Source organism: Phyllostomus discolor, chromosome 9 (genome assembly GCF_004126475.2).
Source record: "Phyllostomus discolor isolate MPI-MPIP mPhyDis1 chromosome 9, mPhyDis1.pri.v3, whole genome shotgun sequence".
Lineage (NCBI taxonomy): Eukaryota > Metazoa > Chordata > Mammalia > Chiroptera > Phyllostomidae > Phyllostomus > Phyllostomus discolor.
This window is the reverse complement of record NC_040911.2, coordinates 67,274,441-67,296,186: the sequence shown is the minus strand read 5'-3', so window position 1 is coordinate 67,296,186 and position 21,746 is coordinate 67,274,441. Positions and strand designations below refer to the sequence as shown.

The 21,746-nt window shown below is 39.4% G+C and overlaps 1 long non-coding RNA gene across 1 annotated transcript; it reads right to left on the bottom strand.

Annotated features, from left to right (window-relative positions):
• Positions 1-303: 303 nt before the first annotated feature.
• On the bottom strand, positions 304-20,831 carry LOC118496779. The gene is made up of 3 exons (XR_004899331.1): positions 20,540-20,831; positions 2,506-2,509; positions 304-315 (listed from the first exon to the last, which is right to left on the bottom strand). It is a non-coding gene; the product is annotated as an uncharacterized LOC118496779 (long non-coding RNA).
• Between the last annotated feature and the right edge of the window lie 915 nt (positions 20,832-21,746).

Here is a 21,746-nt window from a genome sequence, read left to right as displayed (position 1 = left end):
TTAGGAATGTAGAAAGAGCTTCAGAGAAATTTTGGAGCTTCCCAAGATCACACAGCCATGTGTCTGTCTCCATAGCTGCTTCCTGAAGACTTCCTTGGGCAATAATGATTGTTAGAAACCCTCAAAGAGCCTAGAGCCTGTCTTATCAACATAATCTTCCAACAGTGAACTTGCAGCTATCCAATGCTGCTATATGTGTTTCCTAAAGCTGCCGTTACTAAACATCATAAACTGTGTGGCTTAAAACAATGGAAATTTATCATCTGATAGTTCTGGAGGCAAGAAATCTGAAATCAAGGTGTTAGCAGGGGCAAGCTCTCTGTGAAATTCTAAGGCAGGATTTTTTCCATTCCTTTCTCCTAGCTTCTAGTAGCTTTGAGTGTTCTTAGGCTTATAGATGCATTGCTCCAGTCCTTCAGCCTTACATGACATTCTCCTGGTATGTCTGTGTCCAAATTTTCCCTTATTATAAGGGCATCGGTGACCTCATCTTAATCTGTTAAATCTACAAAGAATCTATCTCCAAATAAGGTCATATTCTGTGGTATCAGGGATTAAGGCTCTAATACATTTTTCAGGGCAACAGTGATGGGGAGACACAATTCAATCCATAATAGCTGTTCCCACTTTCAATGATTTCAGCAAATTTTTTTCATAAGGTCCCAGTTTTCCAGAAATGAAGACATAAAAGTCTATAGAGATGTAGAGATGTAAAGAAACATGAGAGTTCTCTTATACTCTTCTTTAAAAAATTGAAGCAATACTTTCTTTGCAGCAAAGTCTCTCACTGGGTAGAAAAATAGTGTCTATGCCAAAAGCCCCAAGTTTAAGTCCATTTTAAACCTGACCTGACTAGGAATTCCTATTCTTGTTATGGTACTTCTTATTGGCTAACAGGTCCCCCCAAAATCAGTTTCAGGAACCAAGAAAGTAAGTGGTATCTTTGCGTCACCCTGGCTTTATACACTTTCTTAGCCCTACATTGACTCATGGGGATGACTCTTTAACCTTGTTTTTTTTGTTTGTTTTTTCCTTTGCTTTCCTTCTAGTTGAACACCATTTGGCTTTTCAGCTGGCTCCCATAGGAAACATGCCCTCAGCACCCTGTCTCACACCTCTGAGGAGCTTATAGTGAGTGCAGGGAGGCACAGCAGCAGGCTGAGGAGCCTCAGGAGAGAATAAAACAGCCTCTAACTTCTTTACCCCAGACTCTAGAAGAAGGAAACCTTCAAGTTGAAGGGTGGTAGGTCTTGCAGTGTGATTACTCTTGTATCATCCACATTTTTCTTGGCTGGGTGGCAGACCCAAGACACATCCAGGTAACACTTGCAGAGAAAAACCCCTGTATTTGCTTGCTTTCTTATTCTTTCTCATCACAATTAAGCAGTGCTGAGGCTGAGGATGAGCAGATCCATAGAAAAACAGCAATAACAACAACTATGTGGAAATAAGCTGGCAAGGCCCACTGGCTGGGCCGGCAGGCTCACAAGCCCTCCAGAGGTGGTGACTTTGGACTCCTCCTCAAACCCCTCCTGGGTCCTGCCCTCTCTCCCTTCACATTTCCCACCCTGTTTCTGCAATTCAGGTTCAGAGTTGAGGGCTGTTCTGAGCATAAGACCTGAGGTCAGCAGAGATGTGCGCTAATCATCTTTACAGTATCCTAAAGAAGAAGAAAAACCCAAATTCAGTTTTGTGGGTAAGTCTTCTGAGGCTAAGCACGAAAAATTCTAGTGTGGAACATGCATCCTTAGAGCTCCTATGTTACAGCTCTGTCATGTACTGTTTTAGATGTTACTTAAGTAAACAAAAAAGTAAAATAAGCCCTGGCTGGTGTAGTTTAGTGGATTGAGTGCCCACCTATGAACCAAAGGGTCACTGGTTCAATTCCCATTCAGGGCACAAGCTTGGGTTATGGGCCAGGTCCCCAGTAGGGGATGTGTGAGAGGCAACCCCACATTGATGTTTTTCTCCCTCTCTTTCTTCCTCCCTTCCCCTTTCTCTAAAAAAATAAGATAAATTTTTTAAAAAGCAAAATAAAACCAGAGCATCTAAATTAATTACAGAGTTTCTAAGTGGTAGTGATAAAAAGGTCTGGGATATTATTTTAGTTGTATCATGTAGATATCAATAATTATATTTTGTTCTATTGATAGTTAATTAAACAGCAATTAACTATCATTTGTATTTCTTTTCAAGGGCAGAAGCAGAGAAAATACTAGATGAGCCTGAAGCATTTTGTGGTGCCAATAAGGAAGGAAATACTTGAAAAAGATGGGGACCTGTCAAAAGGCACAGATATCAACCTGAGAGAACTCCTAATGGCCTAACCTGGAGCCATTGAAGTAATAAAATAAATAACAATAGTGTTGGATTGTAACCCATACCATAGAATAAGTATCCATGAGTACATACTGATCAGTAAGTAAATAAATGAGGGATAAAGGACCTCTTTCTTCTAGAGGAATTCTAATTAATGATTATACAAAGAATGAGGAAAATGGGAACTCACCTTGAGGAAACCATAGTAATAATAGTCAAATTGACTGATGAATGATAAAAGTAGTTAGCAAAATTTTGAGGTAAAAATTCAGAATACTTGCAATCTCAGATATCTCCCCCAAGAAACTTATTATTTATGAAGGAGGGAAAAAGCAACTTTGCAGTGGATAAATTTAGCAGTCACTACCTTGGCCAAATGATCAAAGGAAACTTACCAGTAAGTTTTGTCAACATGATGCTCCCCCAATCCAATGCACTGAGGACAACGTCTCAAGAGGTATTTCTGCAAAAAATGCATCACTTCCATTTGATCCTGAGACAAAACCAAATTAAAAAATATTCTAAACAACTGACCAGTACTTTTTAATAATGTCAAAATCATGAAAGACAAGGAAAGACTGAGGAACTGTCACAGATTTGAGGAGAATAAGGATACATGACATTTCAATACAATAGTGGGGAAACAGTTGAAGTCCAAATAAAGTTTGCAGATTAGTTAAAAGTATTGTGCCAATGACAATTTCTTAATTTTTATATGGTTATGCAAGCTGTTAATATTAGGGGAAGCTGGGTTAAGAATAAATGGTAGTTCTGTATTTTTTTTGCAACTTTTTTCTAACTCTAAAGTAATTTTTTTAAAAAAGGACAGAATACATATCAAACTGGTCTTTTTTAGGTTCCACAGAAAGAGATTTACCTTTAGGTTCAGAATAGTCTGGTTTTATAAGATACCTCTTTATCATGGACTCAGGGTGTGTAGAGAAAGGCATATGGGGAAAGACTGAAAAACTACCTGTCAGATAAAGTGCTTCCCAGATAAGGTCAAGTTAAAGGAGTTCATCACCAATCCCTTATATGAAATTTTAAAGGAACTTATCTAAGAAAAAGAAGAAGACAAAAAACTATGAACAGTAAAATGACAACAAACTCAGAACTATAAATAACTGAACCTAAAGAACAAAAACTAAAACTAAGCAAACAACTATAACAGAAACAGAATCACCAAAATAGAGATCACATGGAGGGTTATCAGCAGGGAGGAGAAGTGGGGAGAATAGGAGGGGAAATGTACAGGGAATAAGAAGCACAAATGGTAGTTACAAAAGAGACAGGGGGAGGTTAAGAATAGTATTGGAAATGGAGAAGCCAAAGAATTTATATGTATGACCCATGGACATGAACTAAGGTAGGGGGGGATGCTGGAGATGGGGGATGCAGGGCGGTGGGGGGATAAAGGGGAGAAAAAAATTGGGACAGCTGTAATAGCATCCTCAATAAAATATACTTAAAAAACAAAAACAACAACAATAACAAAAACCCACTTGTCAAGGTAACTGAGACTTTCCTTCCTGCTTTGCTCCTTGTTGACTCAGTATTGCCAAGTCTTTCTGATTTTCCAGGTTTGAAAAATGAACCCCTAGCTCATAAGTATTACAAATAATTATATATTTTTTTGCATGGAGTGATGTGGCTTATAGAATACTAAAAATAAGGCAATACAAAAACCAGTTGATGTGAATTTTGCTTACCTGAAATCACATGTCATGTTGACCCTGTAACTTCTTCTGGCCTCACATTGGTGCATTGATGTACTCAGACCAGATCTAGAAAGATCACATTCTTTTTTTTTTTTTTTTTTTTTTTTAAAAAAAGGATTTCATTTATTTACTTTTAGAGCTAGGGAAAGGAAGGGAGAAAGAGAGAGAAACAAATGTCAATGTGTAAGAGATACACTGATTGGTTGCCTCTCATACGCCCCCAGCTGGGGATCTGGCCCACAACCCAAGCATATGCCCTGACTATGAATTGAACCAGTGACCTTTCTGTTCACAGGCTGGCGCTCAATCCACTGAATCACACCAGCCAGGGTGAAAGACTATATTCTTTAATACAATGCTTTGGTTACAGGACCCAATTTATGGGAAGGAAAATAAAGAATAAAGGATTTTTCTCTACGATCAAAACAATTAGGACCTTCTGAGGAAAAAAAAAATCAAATTTCAAGTACTAGACAGAAAGTTTTGTGGACAGGTCATTGTGGTTATGAAAGTCACAGCAAAAAACAGCAAGAAATTTGGACAGTGCCTTTGTATTACATCAATGAAACAACTGAAAAGAGTGAGATATCCCCTACTTCTACCTTTTGTGTGCTTTTCCAAGAAATCTTTATTTTTAGGAAAATTGTGTTTAAAGTAAACAGATTCTATGTGTTTTTTCTTGGTCTATAAATAATAGCACTGGTTGTATGGGGAAAATGTGGCTCCAGCTAGAGCCACCACAAACAGGTATGCTTACTGTACACTGTTGAAAGATACCCAGAGAATGGGGGTTGAAACCCATCCTCCTCTCCACTCCCAAGCTGTATGCCTAGGGGATTACATCCTCCCAAAGGAATGGCTGCTTTTTTCTAATTACAGAAAGATGCTGATTGCATTCATGTTGGCTCCAACAGCAGTTATGATGTGCCTGTGTGACTTGTGGGGCGAGCAGGTTTGTAAATACAAGTTTGGTGTGGCAAAAGGGATATTGATGACTTATGACTATTGAAAACTCTTTACCATTTTAAGGCACATATTCCTTTCCAAATCTAGTATTTTTATTGAAAAAGTAAGCCTCTCTGTCTTCCCAGAAACTCACTATCACTCCTTGTGTGTCCTTCAGAAATTTCCTATACACATACAAATATATACCTGTGTGTATATACATATTAATTTATCCAAATGACAGCTTGATATTATATCCTTTGCTTTTGGACAACTTTAATAATATTTTTATTATTCTGATAAAGTACACATAATATAAAACTTACCATTTAAACCATTTTTAAGTATACACTTCAATGGCATTAAGTACCTTCACATTGTTGTACAACCATAACCAATATCTACGTTCTCTTTCATTATTCCAAATGGTACTATACACATCATACAGTAACTGCTCATACTTCCTTCCCCAGCCCCTGGCAACCACAATTCTACTTGTTCTCTATGAATTTGACTATCCTAGGTACATTATACTGATGAAATCATATGATTGTCCTTCTGTGTGTCTTATTTCACTTAGCACAATATCTTCAAGGTCCATCTGTGTCGAGTATGTATCAAAATAGCATTTCTTTTTTAGACTGAATAATACTCTGATATATAGATATATCTATATATTATATATTTTATATATAATATATATCAGAATATTATATATATCTATCTTCTATCTATCTCTATATAGAGAGAGAGAGATATATAGATAATCACATTTAGTTTATCCATTCATCTGTCAATGAACATTTCAACATTTTGGCTACTGTGAATAATACTGCTATGAAAATGGTGTACAAATATCTCTTTGAGACCCTGCTTCAATTCTTTTGGGTATATACCTAGAAGTGGATGATACAATATTTTATTTTTAAGTTTTTGAGGAGCTGCCATACTCTTTTCCTCAACAGGTGTGTACCACTTTACAGTCCTACCAACACTGAACAAGGCTTCCAATGTCTCCACATCCTCACCAATACTTGTTATTTTCTGTTTTTTTTAAATAGTAGCCACCCTAATAGATGTGAGGTTGTATCTCATTGTAGTTTTGATTTGCATTTCCCTAATGATTAGTGATGTTGAACATGGTTTCATGTGCTTATTAGCTATTCATATATCTTCTCTGGATAAAGGTTTTCCCAGCACTGTTTGTTGAAAAGACTGTCCTTTCCCCGTTGCAGGGTCTTAGAACACTTGTCAAAGTCATTTGACTATATAGATGAGGTTTATTCCTGGGCCCTCTATTCTATTCCAGTGGTTTCTATGTCTTTATGTCAGTACCACACAGTTTGGATTAGTGTAGCTTTGTTGTACATTTTGAAATCATGAAATGTAAGTCTTTCAATATGTTTTTTTTTTTCCTTTCTCAAGATTGTTTTAGTTATTTGGGATCCCTTGAGATTCTCTATATGAGTTTAAGGATGGACTTTTGTATTTCTGCAAAAAGTATCATTAGGGTTTTGAAAGGGATTACATTAACTCTGTAGATCACTCTGGGTAATATTAATATCTTGAAAATACTCTCTTCTAATCCATCAACACAAAATATCTTTCCATTTATTTATGTATTCTTTAATTTCTTTTAGTGATGTTTTGTACTTTTTAGTGCATAAGTCTTTCACCTCATTCACTGATTCCTAAGTATTTTATTCTTTCTGATACTACTATAAATGGAGTTATTTTCTTAATTTCCTTTTCAGATTGTTCATTGCTGGTGCACTGAAATGCAACTAATATTTGATTTTGTATCCTGCTCAATATTTTTGCTTTTAAAAACTGTCTGCATTGGGACTTTTCTACACAAACAATATTCATATGTTCCCTGGATAGCATTTCATGGTGTGGATATTCTAGCCCGTTTTTGTACCTGAGCTGAGAATAGTTTTAAAGTAGTACCCACATAATTACCTCTATCTTGCCTCTTTGCCCATAAAGCCTTTTAAGAAAAGCGTTGTCAATCCCCATTCTATAGAATACACTTGGCCAGTCTCCTATAAAAAAGAGAATTGAGTTGTTTCCAGCCCAATGCTCCTATAAATAATGTTCCTCTAAGATTTTCATTCACTGAATGTTGACCTCTGATATATCAGTAGGTTGAATTTCTAGCAGGGGAAGACTTACTGGATCAGGAAGTATAGCGTTTTAATTTTTTTAGTTTTTTAAAAATATATTTTATTGATTATGCCATTACAGTTGTCCCTCCTCTTTATATTTTTCCCTCCTCTTTAACCACTCTTCCCTGTACCCCTCCTGCCACCAGCATTCTACCCCTTAGTTCATGTCCATCAGTTGTACCTATAACTTCTTTGGCTTCTCCATTTCCTATACTATTCTTAACCTTCACCTGCCTGTTTTGTACCTACCATTTATGCTTCTTATTGCCTGTACCTCCTCCCACTTTCTCCCTGCCCACCCTTCTGACAAGCTCTATTTCTCTGATCCTGTTCGTGTTCTAGTTGTTTGCTTAGTTCATTTTTGTTTTTCTTTTTGTCTTTTAGGTTCAGTTGTTGATAGTTGTGAGTTTGCTGTCATTTTACTGTTCCTATTTTTTATCTTCTTTTTCTTAAATAAGTCCCTTTAACATTTCCTATAATAAGAGCTTGGTGCTGATGAACTTTAACTTGACCTTATCTGGGAAGCACTTTATCTGCCCTTCCATTCTAAATGACAGCTTTGCTTGGTAGAGTAATCTTGGGTGAAGGTCCTTGCCTGCAAGGTCTCTTTTGAGAAATCAACTGATAGCCTTATGGGAACTCCTTTGTAGGCAACTGTCTCCTTTTCTCTTGCTGCTCTTAGGATTCTCTCCTTATCTTTCATCTTGGGTAAGGTAATAATGATGTGCTTTGATGTGCTTCCTTGGGTCCAACTTCTTTGGGACTCTCTGAGCTTCTCAGAATCCCTAGAAGTTTATTTCCTTTGCCAGACTGGGGAAGTTCTCCTACATTATTTGTTCAAATAAGTTTTCTATTTTTTGCTCTTCCTCTTCTCCTTCTGGCACCCAAATGATTTGGATGTGGGAATGTTTAAGGTTGTCCCAGAGGTTCCTAAGCCTCTCCTCACTTTTTTTTGAATTCTTGTTTCTTTGCTCTGTTCTGGCTGAATGTTTATGTCTTCCTTCTGGTCCAAACCATTGATCTGAGTCCTGGTTTCCTTCCTGTTATTGTTTGTTCCCTGTATTGTTTGTTCTCTTCTTTTTCACTTTGCATAGTATTCACTTTTTCCTCTATATTGTGACCACACTCAACCATTTCTGTGAGCATCCTGATTACCAGTGTTCTGCCCTAGGTGTCTAATAGGTTGGCTATCTCCTCATTGCTTAGTTCTGTTTTTGGAGCTTTGATCTGTTCTTTCATTTGGGCCATATTTCTTTGTCTCAGTGCACCTGTCATGAAGTAAGGAGCAGAGCCTTAGGTATTCACCAGAGCAGGACAACCCATTTGGCTGTGTTGTGGTGCTCTATGTGGGGGAGGGGTCTTAGAGGAAACAATCTCACTTGCACAGCTCTCAGCTGGCTTTCAGTCATTTCCTCCACTATCCACAAGCAAATTTGGCCCTTCTGGTGCTGATTCCTGGGTTGGTGGGCTCGTATATGTTCTAGGACCATGTGTATCTCTCCAATGAACTGTCCTGTGAGGCTGGGAGTTTCTCTCGCTAATGCAACCCCCACACATTTTTTTCAGTCAGCTCTAATAACAGGACAACTCTAATAACATAGTCAATAACATATACTTAAAAAAAAAGAAACCAGCATTCTTCCAAGATCAGACTTGGGCACATTTAGGTTGGTATGGCCTTAGACAGAAAACTAGCATCCTTGTGATTGTGTGTGTGTGTGTGTTTGTGTGTGTTGGCTGTTGTCATTTTTTTGTTGTTGACACTTTTACACGTGTTCTCCATTTTCCCCCTCTTTGCTCCCTCCACCTAGTTCCCACTTCCCCCAACATCTCAGCCTCCAATACATTGTTTTCTGTGTTCATGGGCCATGCATATATGTTCTTTGGCTAATCTCTTCTAGTCCCACCCCTGAGATGTCAATTTGTTCCATGTATCCATGCCTCTGGTTTAATTTCGTTCATTAGATTCCATATATGAATTTGAGCATATGGTGAAGTATCACTGGACACATGGTAGAAAGACTATCATCAATAAATCAACAAACAACAAGTGCTGGGGAGGATGTGGAGAAAAAGGAACCCTAGTGCACTGCTGGTGGAAATGCAGACTGGTGCAGCCACCATGGAAAGCAGTATGGAATGTCCTCAGAAGAATTAAAATGGAGTTGCCATTTGACCCAGCAATCCCACTTCTGGGAATATATCCTAAGAATCCTGTAACACCAATCAGTAAGAATATATGCACCCCTATGTTTATAGCAGCATTATTTGCAATGGCAAAGATCTGCAAACAGCCCAAGTGCCCATCAGTAAATGAGAAGCTAAAAGGTGTGGTACATTTACACAATGGAATATTACATGCCTATAAAAAAGAAGGAACTCTTACCCTTTGCAACAGCATGGATGAACCTGGAGAATATTACACTAAGAAAAAAAATCAGTCTCCAAGCTAGCATTCTTCAGTCTCTCCACTGTGTCCAGTTAATTAACAATGTGCTGGTCAAGATCTAGGGCTCAGGAGCAGGCTTCCTGAGTGTTGGTACAGGCTGCCCCACCAGATAGCTGGGCATCTCAGTGCAGAGGATATGACCCCTTGTGCCTCTGTGTCCTCATTTGTAAAATGGAGATACAATAGCACCTACTTCATAGGGTGGTTAAATGAGATTTTCTATGTGGTATCCTTAGAATAAGGCGTGACATATTATAAATACACAACAAACATTAGCTGTTGTTTCGATAGCCTCAAAAGAGGGTCAATAATTTAGAGTAAGATTCAAGGCAAAATGTATTGAAACAATGCTGTTAGCTGCTTTGCTTATTACTACACTGACCTCTCCTAGCCAGAGTCCAGTTACTCAGCAATACTACCTGAGAGAGCAAACAGAGTGGGTTGTGGAAAGCCAAGTGTCCACACTATGGCTCAGGTTCAAGACTGGAGCACAGCTTCCCACTCACCACAGCACAGGGCAGTGGACTCCAAATCTGGTGAGCAGCTTGTGCCAGCCTACAGCTGGTTAGGGGAGAAGGAGGGTCACTGTAGACAGGTCCCAGTCATGAGGTGTGACAGAAGGACCACAGGAGCAGAGGCAGAACAGACAGGAAAAGGATTAACAAGACCTCAGCTCAGATTTTTATGTAGTAAGGCCCTGAAAGTATTCTCATTGTAGCAGAGGATAGTACATTCTGACATTTTATGTGACAATCCCAAAACACCAAGAAAAACACAAATACACATCAACTATAATTTTTTTAAAAATTAAGAAAAGAAATAAGACATACAACGTCTCTACCTTCTGTCTACAAAGTAAACAATAGATACTTTTTCTGATAAAAAGAAGTTAGGGTTCTTCAACACATAGATTATAAGAAAAAAAGAAATAGCAAAATTTTAGGACACTTAAAAAATCATATTACAATTGCAAAGTGAGGTTCCTATTTGAATCTTGATTCTTTAAAAAAAACTGCTAAAGATGTCTGAATTTGTGACACAATTGAACATGTGAACACAAATGGACATATGATGATATTGAGAAATTATTATTAATTTTTACATGTAGCGCAATTATATTTTTAAAAGAATTTTCTCTTTTAGAGATACATACAGAAAAATCTAGAAGCATAGTGATACAATGCCTGGGATTTGCTTCAGAATTAAGTGGATGGAGAGTCACTGAGTGGGCTGTGCAGGAGCAGGCAGGCCACCATTGGTAAAGGTTCAGGCTGGGTGATGGGTACTGTGGGGTCATTCAACTACAAACTATTTCTGTGTATCTTCAAAGATCTTCATAAAACAGATTTTTAGAAATATTTTATTTAGTTATTTTTAAAGAGAGGTGAAGGGAGGGAGAAAGAAAGGGAGAGAAACATCAACATACAATGTAAGAGATACATTGTTCAGTTGCCTCTCACATGCCCCCAGTTGGGGACCTGGGGACCCAGTCATGTGCCCTGACTGGGAATCAAACTGGCAACCTTTCAGTTCTCAGGCCAGTACTCAATCCACTGAGTCACACCAGCTAGGGCATCAAACAGATTTTTAAAAAGCTGCTCCAGTTCTATCCATGCTGTTATGAAGGGTAGGAGTTCCTTCTTTCTGCTACTGGAGTATTATGCTAAGTGAAATAAGCCAGGCAGTGAAATACAAATACCATATGATCTCACCTATAAGTGGAACATAATCAACAAAACAAACAGCAAGCAAAACAGAGCCAGAAATATGGAAATAAGGAACAAACTGACAATAACCAGAGGGGAGAGGGGAGGGAGATAATGGGGAAAGAAGGAGAAGGGTTAAGTCAAAGAACATGTATAAGAGACCCATGGACAACGGTAAGTGGGGGGTAGGACAGGGGAGAGTAATGGGGGGGAAATGGGGACAATTGTAATGTGACAATGATAACATTTTTTTTAAAACAAAGCTGCTCCAAAAGAATAAAGTAAGAAAATATGTAATGTATTTTACATTTTTTCCCATTACAATTGCTTTAAGAAAAAGAAAAGAAAGGAAGGAAGGAAGGAAGGAAGGGAGGGAGGGAGGGAGGGGGAGGGAGGGGAAGAAAGATGAATGTGGAAAAAGAGCAATGTATTTTACAAGAAAATGTTAGTGTGAAATATTATTTAGGAGGTTTTTGCTGTATGGGGGAGTAGGGGGTGAAGTCATCAGCAACCGAGAAGAACTCTTCCATGAGGTTTTTCTTCCATCTGAGCTTTGTGAGTAAATAACTGCCCAGGTACCATATTAACACTCCCTTCACCGTATTATGAAGAATAAAGAAAATAATGGATGAAGGTGCTTTTTCTTCATGTAGGAAACCACAAAGGGCATAGGGACAGATTTGCTTTTGGAACAATGCTCTGAGCAGTCAGGGCAAGCAAAGGCAATTTGTTTGCTTACTTCTTTATTAACTTTTATTTTTCAATTTCAGTTTACATTTGATATTATTTTGTATTAGTTTCAGGTGCAGAGCATAGTAGTTAAACAATCAATACTTTATGAAGTGGCCCCCCTAATATTTCCAGTATCCACTTGGCACTGCAATGTTATTACAATATTATTGACTATACCCCCTATGCTGTATTTTACATCCCTGTGACTATTTCATGACAACCAATTTGTACTTTTTAATCTCTTTATTCTTTCACCAGCCCTCCCAAATCCCCTTCCCTCTGGAAAGGCTTTTAGAGAAGCATACAGAACCCTAATATTATAGTACAATAGTGCTTCCCTTATCCATGGGGGACAGGTTCCAAGACCCCCAGTGGATGCCTGCAACTGAACCTTATATGTATTATGTGTATGGGCCCCTTAAGTATTTCTGGGGCAAGGCCTTCATTTGCAAAATGGCAAGACTCTGCCATGGATAGCTTGAGCACCTTTTTTGCTGATTTAGGCTGCACCTAATCAACTTAGCTAGGAACTTAGAATTTCAAAATGGCCAAACAGACCTTTAATAGTGCTTTCATGGTTCACATCCAAGATGATGGGCCACTGTAACACAAACCTGCATTCCTCTTCTGTGAAATGAGTACACATCCTCAAAGTGGTAGGAAGAAGATGCTACTCAGGTGTTACTATGGATAGGTCCTTGGTAAGAGGTCCCAGGAAGCTGGCCCTAGGTAATTCTCCTTTTTGGGTGTGCCCCAGAAACTTCTGCTCCTACCTTTCTCACTGTGAGGTACTGGGTAATGCACCAGGTTCATCTCGGAGCAGTGCCAAGGGTGCTGCCTTTCTTCCCAGACATGCAAGATCTCAGGTTTCACTCTCCAAGACCTGGTGTCCTCAGCCAGAATTCCTGGGTTCTGTCTGCAAACCTTGAGAGAGCAGAGTACTTACCAGCTCCTTCCCATGGGGTGTTGTTAGCACATTAGTCACCTAAGAGAGCCCTTGAGCATTTATTTAGTTAACATAACAAGATAAATGTTCCATGCTGGCAATTTCTTTGGTATTCCAAACTTGGTCATCTTCAGAAAGCCTAACTGAGCTGTTGCCATTTACTCAAAATGGCAACGCCTTTTACACTGCCTTTACAGTGCTCGTAAAGGCACGATGCCAGGAAGGTGGGCTGCATGCCTGGCTCCACTGCACTCAGAATGCTCTTTATTTCAAAGCTCTCCCGATATCACTGGACTCAGGTTGTCACTTCCTGGTCATGCCCAGATTCTTGACTGATTTATTAAGTTTTATAGGGAAAGGTTTTACTCTATTACTTGCTTGGCTCCTGTTCAGAGATGGCAAGAGGTATGTGGAAAAGAAGTGGTGGCTCAAAGTGGAGGCTTCAGTCACATGTGGTCCCTAGAGCTGCTCCTACAGTATTCCAGAAGCCTGCCCAGAGGACTGGGGACATATGAGGCTCAGTGGGGGTAAGTCATTTACCTAAATATTTGGATACCTAGACAAGTTGAGGGCAATGCTGAACATTCCCACAGGTCAGGAAACAGGGAATGTTGGTGGCTGTGGTAAGTGGGAGAATGCTGGCCTCTCCAGCTGTTGCTTTGTGGGAATAAGTGCCCAGCTCTGCCAGCCCTTTTGATTTGTCAAAAGAGACCAGGAATTCTGAGTTGTGCAACTTTCAGGTTTTTCATGTTGGTAACTATTTTTAGAAAAACATTGTATACATGTATGAAAAGATGCTAAACATCACTAATCATTAGAGAAATACAAATTGAGCTACAATGGAATACCACCTCATACCCATTTGGATGATTGTTATTTTGTAAAAAGTGTTGGTGATAATGTGGACAAATTAGGGCACTTATGCATTATTGATGGGACAGCCAAATAGTACAGCTGCTGTGGAAAACAGTGTGGTTATTTATCAAAAAATTAAAAATAGAATTACCTATGACTCAGCAATTCCATTTTGGGGTATATATTCAAAAGAATTGAAAATGGTATCAAAGAGTTATTTGCACATACAACTTTATAACATAATTATCCATAATAGCTAAAACATGGGTGCAACCCAAGTGTTCACTGGTGGATGAATGGGTAAACAAAGTGTGGCATACACATACAATGGAATATTATTCAGCCTTAAAAGGGAAGGTTATTTGAGCACATGCTACAACATGGACAACTGTGAGGACATTATGCTGTGAGAAATAAGCCAGCCATAGAAAGACAAGTACTATATGATTCTGCTTATATGAGGTACTTAGAGTTGTCTAATGCATAGAAATTCTGCAGAAAGTATAGTGGTTGCCAGACAATAGTAAAGGGGAGAGTGGGGAGTGAGTGTTAAAGGGGAAAGAATTTCAGTTTAACAAAATGAAGAGTTCTGTGAGATGGATGGTCATGATGATTGTACAACAACATAAATGTACTTAATACCATTGAACTATACACTTAAAACGGTTAAGATGTAAATTTTCTATTATGCATATTCTACAACAGTAAAAAATTATTAAAAAATTAAATACAGTGCAGGCCCAACAAAACTTGTGTTAGGGTTCAGTGGATCCCCAGGCTGCTGGTGTGTCCTCTCTGCTGTACATGATCCTCCACATCAGCCTGCCCACTGGATCCACTTCCCTGCCCAGCCTAGCTCTTCACATTCTCAGGGGCTGTGCACACCTGGGTTTGAATCTGGCTCTGCTTCTTACCAGTCATGAGATGTTGGGTACTTCTGTGGGTAGGTTGGAGATTATAAAAGCTTTGTGTGTCTGTGTTAGTTTCTTACCTGAAGGTTTTTGGAGGTAATGACCCCAAATACCTTAGCCCAGAAGTCCTAGATTCACTGGTTCAGGTATGACATTTATTGCTGCTTGGAATACCCTCTATAGAATACTAAGGTTAGCTCAGATCCTAGCCACAAAAACTGGATACCAATACACTGTTTTGAAATGGTGTTTTGGAACTACAAATTCTCTCTGAACCTGTACTTAACAGTTTAAGAGGAGGGCAGAACAATCTCCAAGGCAGTCTGAAGGAAGACAGTTCAATGGGGCCAAATGAAACATTGTGAAAAAGAGGAGGGACAGGATGTATTAGCAGAACAATTTTTAAATAATTTCTCTTCACAGTTTTCTAGTAGAGTTTAAAATTTTTGTCATTGCTTGTTTTCTCTGAGGGTTGTTTTACCTAACAGTGTAAAATTTAGTAAAAGCAAATTAGAACTTCTTTGTAAAAGTAAATTTTTGAGTTATATTCTTAAAATGTCTATCTTTTCTGGACAGGCACTGAGGACTCAAAAACAAGTAAGTTCTGCAGGGTCCCAGTCCTCAAGATTATAGTCCAGAAGAAAGACAGAAAATGTAATATAATTTTTTAGCAAGAGGGTGCAATGATGGCTATTTTGGATGAGCAGGTGACCTAGCTGGAGGAGAGAGGTCAGGAGAAGTGTCTGCTGGTGAGGCTGACTGAGCTGACAAATAAAGGGTGACCAGGAGTTAGCCTGGAGAGACAATGGGAGTGGGTGAGAAGATGGAAAAGTACAGGCGGAAGAAGCCCTCATGCCTGCCATATAAAGCCAAAAATGAGGGTCCGATATTAGGTGCTGCTTTTGACACCTGGTGAAACTGGGAAAGACTCAAATGCCCTAACCACAAGTTCCTCTCCACACCCTGCTCCTAGGGAAAAGGTCCCCTTGCAAAACAACCCTTCTTGTCAAGAGGACCAGTCACAGTTCCTGCTTATCTCTCAGCAGCAGGTTTCAATTTCCAGTCAGCCCCCATAATTGATCAAAGAAGTCAATCACCTGCTCCCCCATGAACCAGAGGTCACCCCATTCTCTTGATACTATAAAATCAACCTCCTCAGGAGACATGCTGTTCCCTCTGTTTCCAAGTGCAGCCTTTGTGTGGCCCTGCATAGCGCTGGTGTCCTCCTCACTGGGCAGTGAGTATATGTGACCAGTAAACTGCTATCAGTCTCATCTGTCCAGGGCCATGTATATACTTGGCTGCTCATAACCAGAGTGCACTATCCCTTCCTCAGTATCAAGATGTCAGGAAGTGATGAAAACAATATCCATAGGGATGTGCATGGAGAGCCGTAAATCAATTTTGCTAGAGGATTTGGTGAGACCAGAGCAATGGGATGGCTGCTAAGGAAGTGGGCTGAGCCCAGGTCATAAAAGTCCTAGAGCCTTTAACTGAACTGTGTGGATCATAGTGGCAGGAGCCTCTGGAGGGTGTTGAGCAGGGATGAGAACTGACCACATCTGAGTTTTAAATGCTTTATTTTGCTGTGTATAATTCCCTCCCATGTATACTGCACACCCATGCTTTTGGCCCAAATTTTCAGGAAAAGAATCTTTCATTTTAACTTTTAATTCAATTTTTATTTATATATAAAACCAATTATCATATTCCAGGGTATTATTTTGCACACAGATATCATTATTGCTTTCTAGATGCAATGTGTAACACAAAGCATTAGTAAAAGAATTAAAAACATTTATATAGATACAAAATTAATACTACCCATGTATAATGCTCATTCTTATTTTTCCCTCAAAAACTTGAGCAAAAAAGTGCACATTATATACATGGCAAAATATGGTAGTTGATTCTTGCCAATGTGTGGGCTGGGTTTGAAGGGAATGAGAGTATAGGCAGTAAGCCTGATTAGAGAGCTACTACAGATGTCCAGGTAAGAGCCAATGAGCATCACATAGGACCAGGAGTGTGGGATGGAGAGGAAAGAGGCTTAAGAAGGAGATGTTTATGATGTAGAAAATGCAATCAGTGTGACTCCATTTAATCAAAAGGCAGCATATATGTATGGAACCCGTTAGTGAAAAAATGAATGTTAAGCAAGTTCTTGATGGTAACTGGAGGTCTGCAGGGTAAAGTTGTACAGAGCAAGTACTTCCTAATGGCAACCAGCCTGAAGATGAGTTAGGGCTGTGGAGCCCACCTAGTGCTCTACTCAAAAAGCATAATAGCCATCATAAACAAAGCAACAAACAAGTGTTGGGGAGACTTTGGAGAAAGGGGAATCCTACTGCACTGTTGGTGGCATTGCAGACTGGTACAACCACTATGGAAAACACTATGGAATTTTCTCAGAAAACTAAAAATGGATCTGCCTTTTGACCCAGCAATACCACTGCTAAGATTATATACCAAGAACCTGAAACACCAATCCAAAAAAACGTATGCACCCCAATGTTCACAGCAGCACAATTTACAACAGCCAAGTGCTGGAAGCAACCTAAGTGCCCATCAGTAAATGAGTGGATCAAAACCTATGGTACATTTACACAACAGACTACTACACAACAGAAAGAAAGAAGGAGCTCCTACCCTTTGCAACAGCATGGATGGAACTGGAAAGCATTATGCTAAGCAAAATAAGCCAGGCAGTAAAAGACAAATACCATATGATCTCACCTTTAACAGGAACCTAATCAACAAAACAAACAAACAAGCAAAATAGAACCAAAGACACTGAAATAGAGAAGAGGCTGACAGTGTCCAGAGAGGAGAGGGGATGGAATTTCAGGGGAATTTCAGGGGAAAAGGGGAAGAGTTTATAGGAACAAGTATAAAGGATACATGGACAAAAACTAGGGGTGGGGTGGAAATGGGAGGGAGATGGGGAGGGCTGTGTGGCTGGGCTGGGATGGGAGTAAATGATAGAAAACTATACTTGAACAACAATTAAAATAAAATTTAAAAAAATAAATAAATTTCTCATTTAAAAAAAGCATAATAGGAGCATTTGTAGGAGGTAACAAAGCAGTCTGAGACAAAGATATGCCCCCTACCCCAGGCAGGTAAAAGCTTTGATTTGTAAACACAGAAGATGACTGTGATCACATGCAAATTGCTGATTCAGGCTGGGGATGCAGAATTTTGAAAGGGCAAAATGCCATTTCCCACATAAGATAAGAGTTTTTTTTTTTTTGGAAAAAAAGAAACTTTCGTTTCTTCCCTTTTGGCAAGATTAATCTTCAAACATGTTAACTCAAGTGTGAATCAACCAAAGGATTTAAATTTAGGATTCTCTTTTATCAAGGCTAGGGAGTGTTACCACTCCTCTTGGGACTGTGATTTCAAGAGAAAATTTAAAAAGATGAGAAACTAATGAGACACTAATGACCTTTGTGCCAGTGGTTCTCAACCCTGCTGTCACAGGTGTGCACAGGTAACCAGGTTCTTAGTGATCAAGGACAAAGAATTGAACCAAATACACACAGTTTGTAGCATAAAGAAAGAGGGAAGGTTTATTAAGCAATAGTACACTCCACAGGACATGGGACTGGGCCAACTCTGAGCAGAGAAGGAACACGTGCGCTGGCGGGATTCTGTTCTTATAAGGCAGAAGCTCCCTGGCTAGTCTTTGGCGGGCTTTTCCTGCACAGGTACAAGGAGCTGGATTTCAAAGCTACTGCGCATGTGTGGTTTCCCATGATTTTCTTGACTGGCTACTGGAGAGGGAGTCCCACAATGTTAATTCATTATAATGATATTATAATGAATCAGGGGTAGTACGCAGGTGCATTCCATGATTCAGAGTTATCCCAGAAAACAGGAACAACCAGTCTTAGGGGGTCTTTGTCACTATAGATGTTTTTTACCTCAGCCCTGCGGGGCCTCTGGAGTTTCCTTCCTGACTATCTCCAGCCTTACTGCCTTTAGCTGGGGAACTTCTTTTTTCCTTTTTTTTTGGCGGGGGGGGGGGGGGGGGGGGGGCGGGGGGGGGGAACTTCTTAACATAGTTGAACACAGCTCCATCCCCAGAAGTTGGGATACAGTTAGAGGGGCTGGGCCCAGAATCTGCATTTATGTTATTATCCTCACAAGAGCTATAGGAAAAGTGCCTGCAAGGTTGTTAGCTCAGGCACTGGTGGAAGAAGTAAAACATAATTGTGAGACCAGCAAGGAACATTATACGATAAAGGACTTTTGAAATCACTAACTTTCACTACCTCATTGTGTTCATATATTATATTAAATGGACGCTGAAAATTCTTGCTCATGTTCTTAGATCAAGCATTTAAGATTTACATACAGGAAAACTTCAAGTTGAAAAAAACATTCAAGAAGATGCCATTATATTGATTCAAACCTGAGCACATTATCAAGCACTTTGGAGGGGACTCATCACCGTGTTGCATGGATTTGAAAGATCACCAAATAATTAAACAAACAAACTAGACGCAGTGCATGGAAGCTCTGACAATTAGGTTGGTATTTTAAATTCTGATGATAATTTTTGTTTCACCAAAAAGTAAACCACAAGTAAAGGTTTACCACCCCAAAATAAACAATATATAAAGGTTTACATGGACTCGGGATTTTTTTCCTAGTAAGTCCCCCAAAATGTATGGCAGAGTCTGGAAAAACCTGCTTTTCATGTACTGTTGGGGTCACATGTCAATTCTCCTTGTGGTTTTCAGCAATTTTTTCTTTTCAGTTTCCCCACAAATGTAATTAGTGAAAGGCGCCACACCCCCATGAAAGACATTCATAGACTCTACCATATACTTTCAAAAATGTAGGAAAGACAAGTTCCCCTCTTTAGGAAAGGCTTAAATTCCAAAACAACAAATTAATATACACAGTAGCATAGTGAACAGAGAAAATGATGAACTCCTAAGTAAAACCTTGCTAAAGATATATCTATATGTGTTACTGGTGGGATTAATTATCTATAGCAGAGGTCCTCAAATTTTCTCAGCTCACAGTGCCTGATCATCACAGTAATTTTTCATGAACCCCTTAGGCCAACAAGAATATTCAAAACTTCTGTTATTAGGTTTAAATAACACAAGTATTATATAAGTCATTTAGAAGTCATTTGAAAAAATAATACACATAATTTGAAATATATAGTTCTTGTTTCTTTCTTAAACAAATCCCTGAAATCAATTAAATATTAATGTGCTTGTTGAGCACCTACAGCTTTTCAAACCTTGGAATCAGATTGGATAACACCACTTCACTTCCCATAGTATGTTACATCTTTACATAATTGATGGGGACACTGGCCCGTAAGAAGTACTGATTACTTAAGATTAACAAGGAAAAAATGTTGCAAATGCAAGGGAACAATAAGAATAATTGGTCAGGTTACACTTCAGTCCTTGGGAGAATTAGCAAAGACTTCAGGAAGTTACTTTAAAGATATGCAGTAAGCATTTGCTGCCTCAACTCAGGGTGAGGGAGTTTTAGCAAGAGCAAGCCTCAAAGCAACCTAGGTATATTTCAGGCGTGATTTCCCATGGGAAAGCTGATCTGTGGGTTTGGAATCCTGTGTGCCACCACATGCCTATGGACTTTCCAATAGAGCTGAGCTACATTTATCATTCCATAAGGATAGGTTCCCTATATTTCCCCCCTTGCTTTTAGTTAGGACTGCTATAGATCCCACAAAGCTTGCTACTTACTACTCTTGCATATGACCCTGGGAAAATAATTTGTAAATGTATCAAAGTATACAAGGAATTATTTGAATCAGTAAACAACCAGTGGCTCCAAAGACCCACATTCTTAGGTTAAGTCCATCAAACCAATTTTTGGGGTTTAGCCAGCTAAGATTAACACAGAGGGTTTGAAAAACCTCCTGCTTGGTCAAGCGTTGAATGTCCTGCAACTGCTGATGCAACTCTAGCTGCAATTTATCAATTTGTCCCTTTAAGTTGGTAGAAAAAGCCCCTCTTAGGCAATGTCGAATATCACTCCAGGAGTGCTGGCTGGAGTTCCACTAGAGCAGAGTGCCACACAGCTTGGAGAATCCTGGATCAGGAAAGTAGAATCCAGGACAATCCTGGATCAATGGGGCAGAGGAGGGTCATCGCCAGGGTAGCCTTTTCTGCGATATGGCTTCACCCTGTTCACTGGCAGCTCCAAAGTTCTTTCTGGGGAGTAAACACAAGCATACCCTCTCCCCCAAGTTAATAGTTCAACTGGGCCTTCCCATCTTCCTTCTCCTAATGGGTCTTTGTACAAGACCAAGGGGTGTGGAACCGCAGGCCTGTTTTGCATAAGGTGTTTTTCTATGGGTGACTTTATATTATCATCACAATTCAAAAAATTATACATATATATTACCAGCATGGTTAAATTCCTGGAGGATGTTTCCTGACTCCCCCCTTTTTGTTTATTTAATAATGTTTTAAAGGTTTGGTAAGCTCTTTCAATAATTGCTTGGCTCATAGGGTTATAGGGAATGCCTGTTTTATGCCAAATTGCCCATTTTTCTAAAAAAGCCTGAGTGGTTTGTGTAATATACCTCAGGTTATTATTAGCCTTGATTTCTTGTGGATGGCCTAAGTCTCTGAAGGTCTCAAGCTCTAACATTCTTTGCTGATTCCCCAGTGAGGGGCAGGGCCTGTGGAGCACCTGAGTAAGTGTCTGCTTAAAAAGATAGGCCCCTTGCTGTTTCTACAAACTGCAGTGAGTTTGAGCAGTGTATTAATCTATTGTTCTCAGGATCAGGTAGTTTCTAGGTCTAGGATTAACATCTATTTGTCAAATCATTCCAGGTTGCAACCCTCTGGGGTTAATGCTGAGAGCAGGGCGATTTCCATTCCCCATTGTGAGGAGGGTGCTGCCCCTGATATTAAGTGGGGTGGGAAGGACATAAGACTGAATTCATCCAACTTGCCCATCTAGACTAAAACATTTAAGAGTCTACATACTTTTG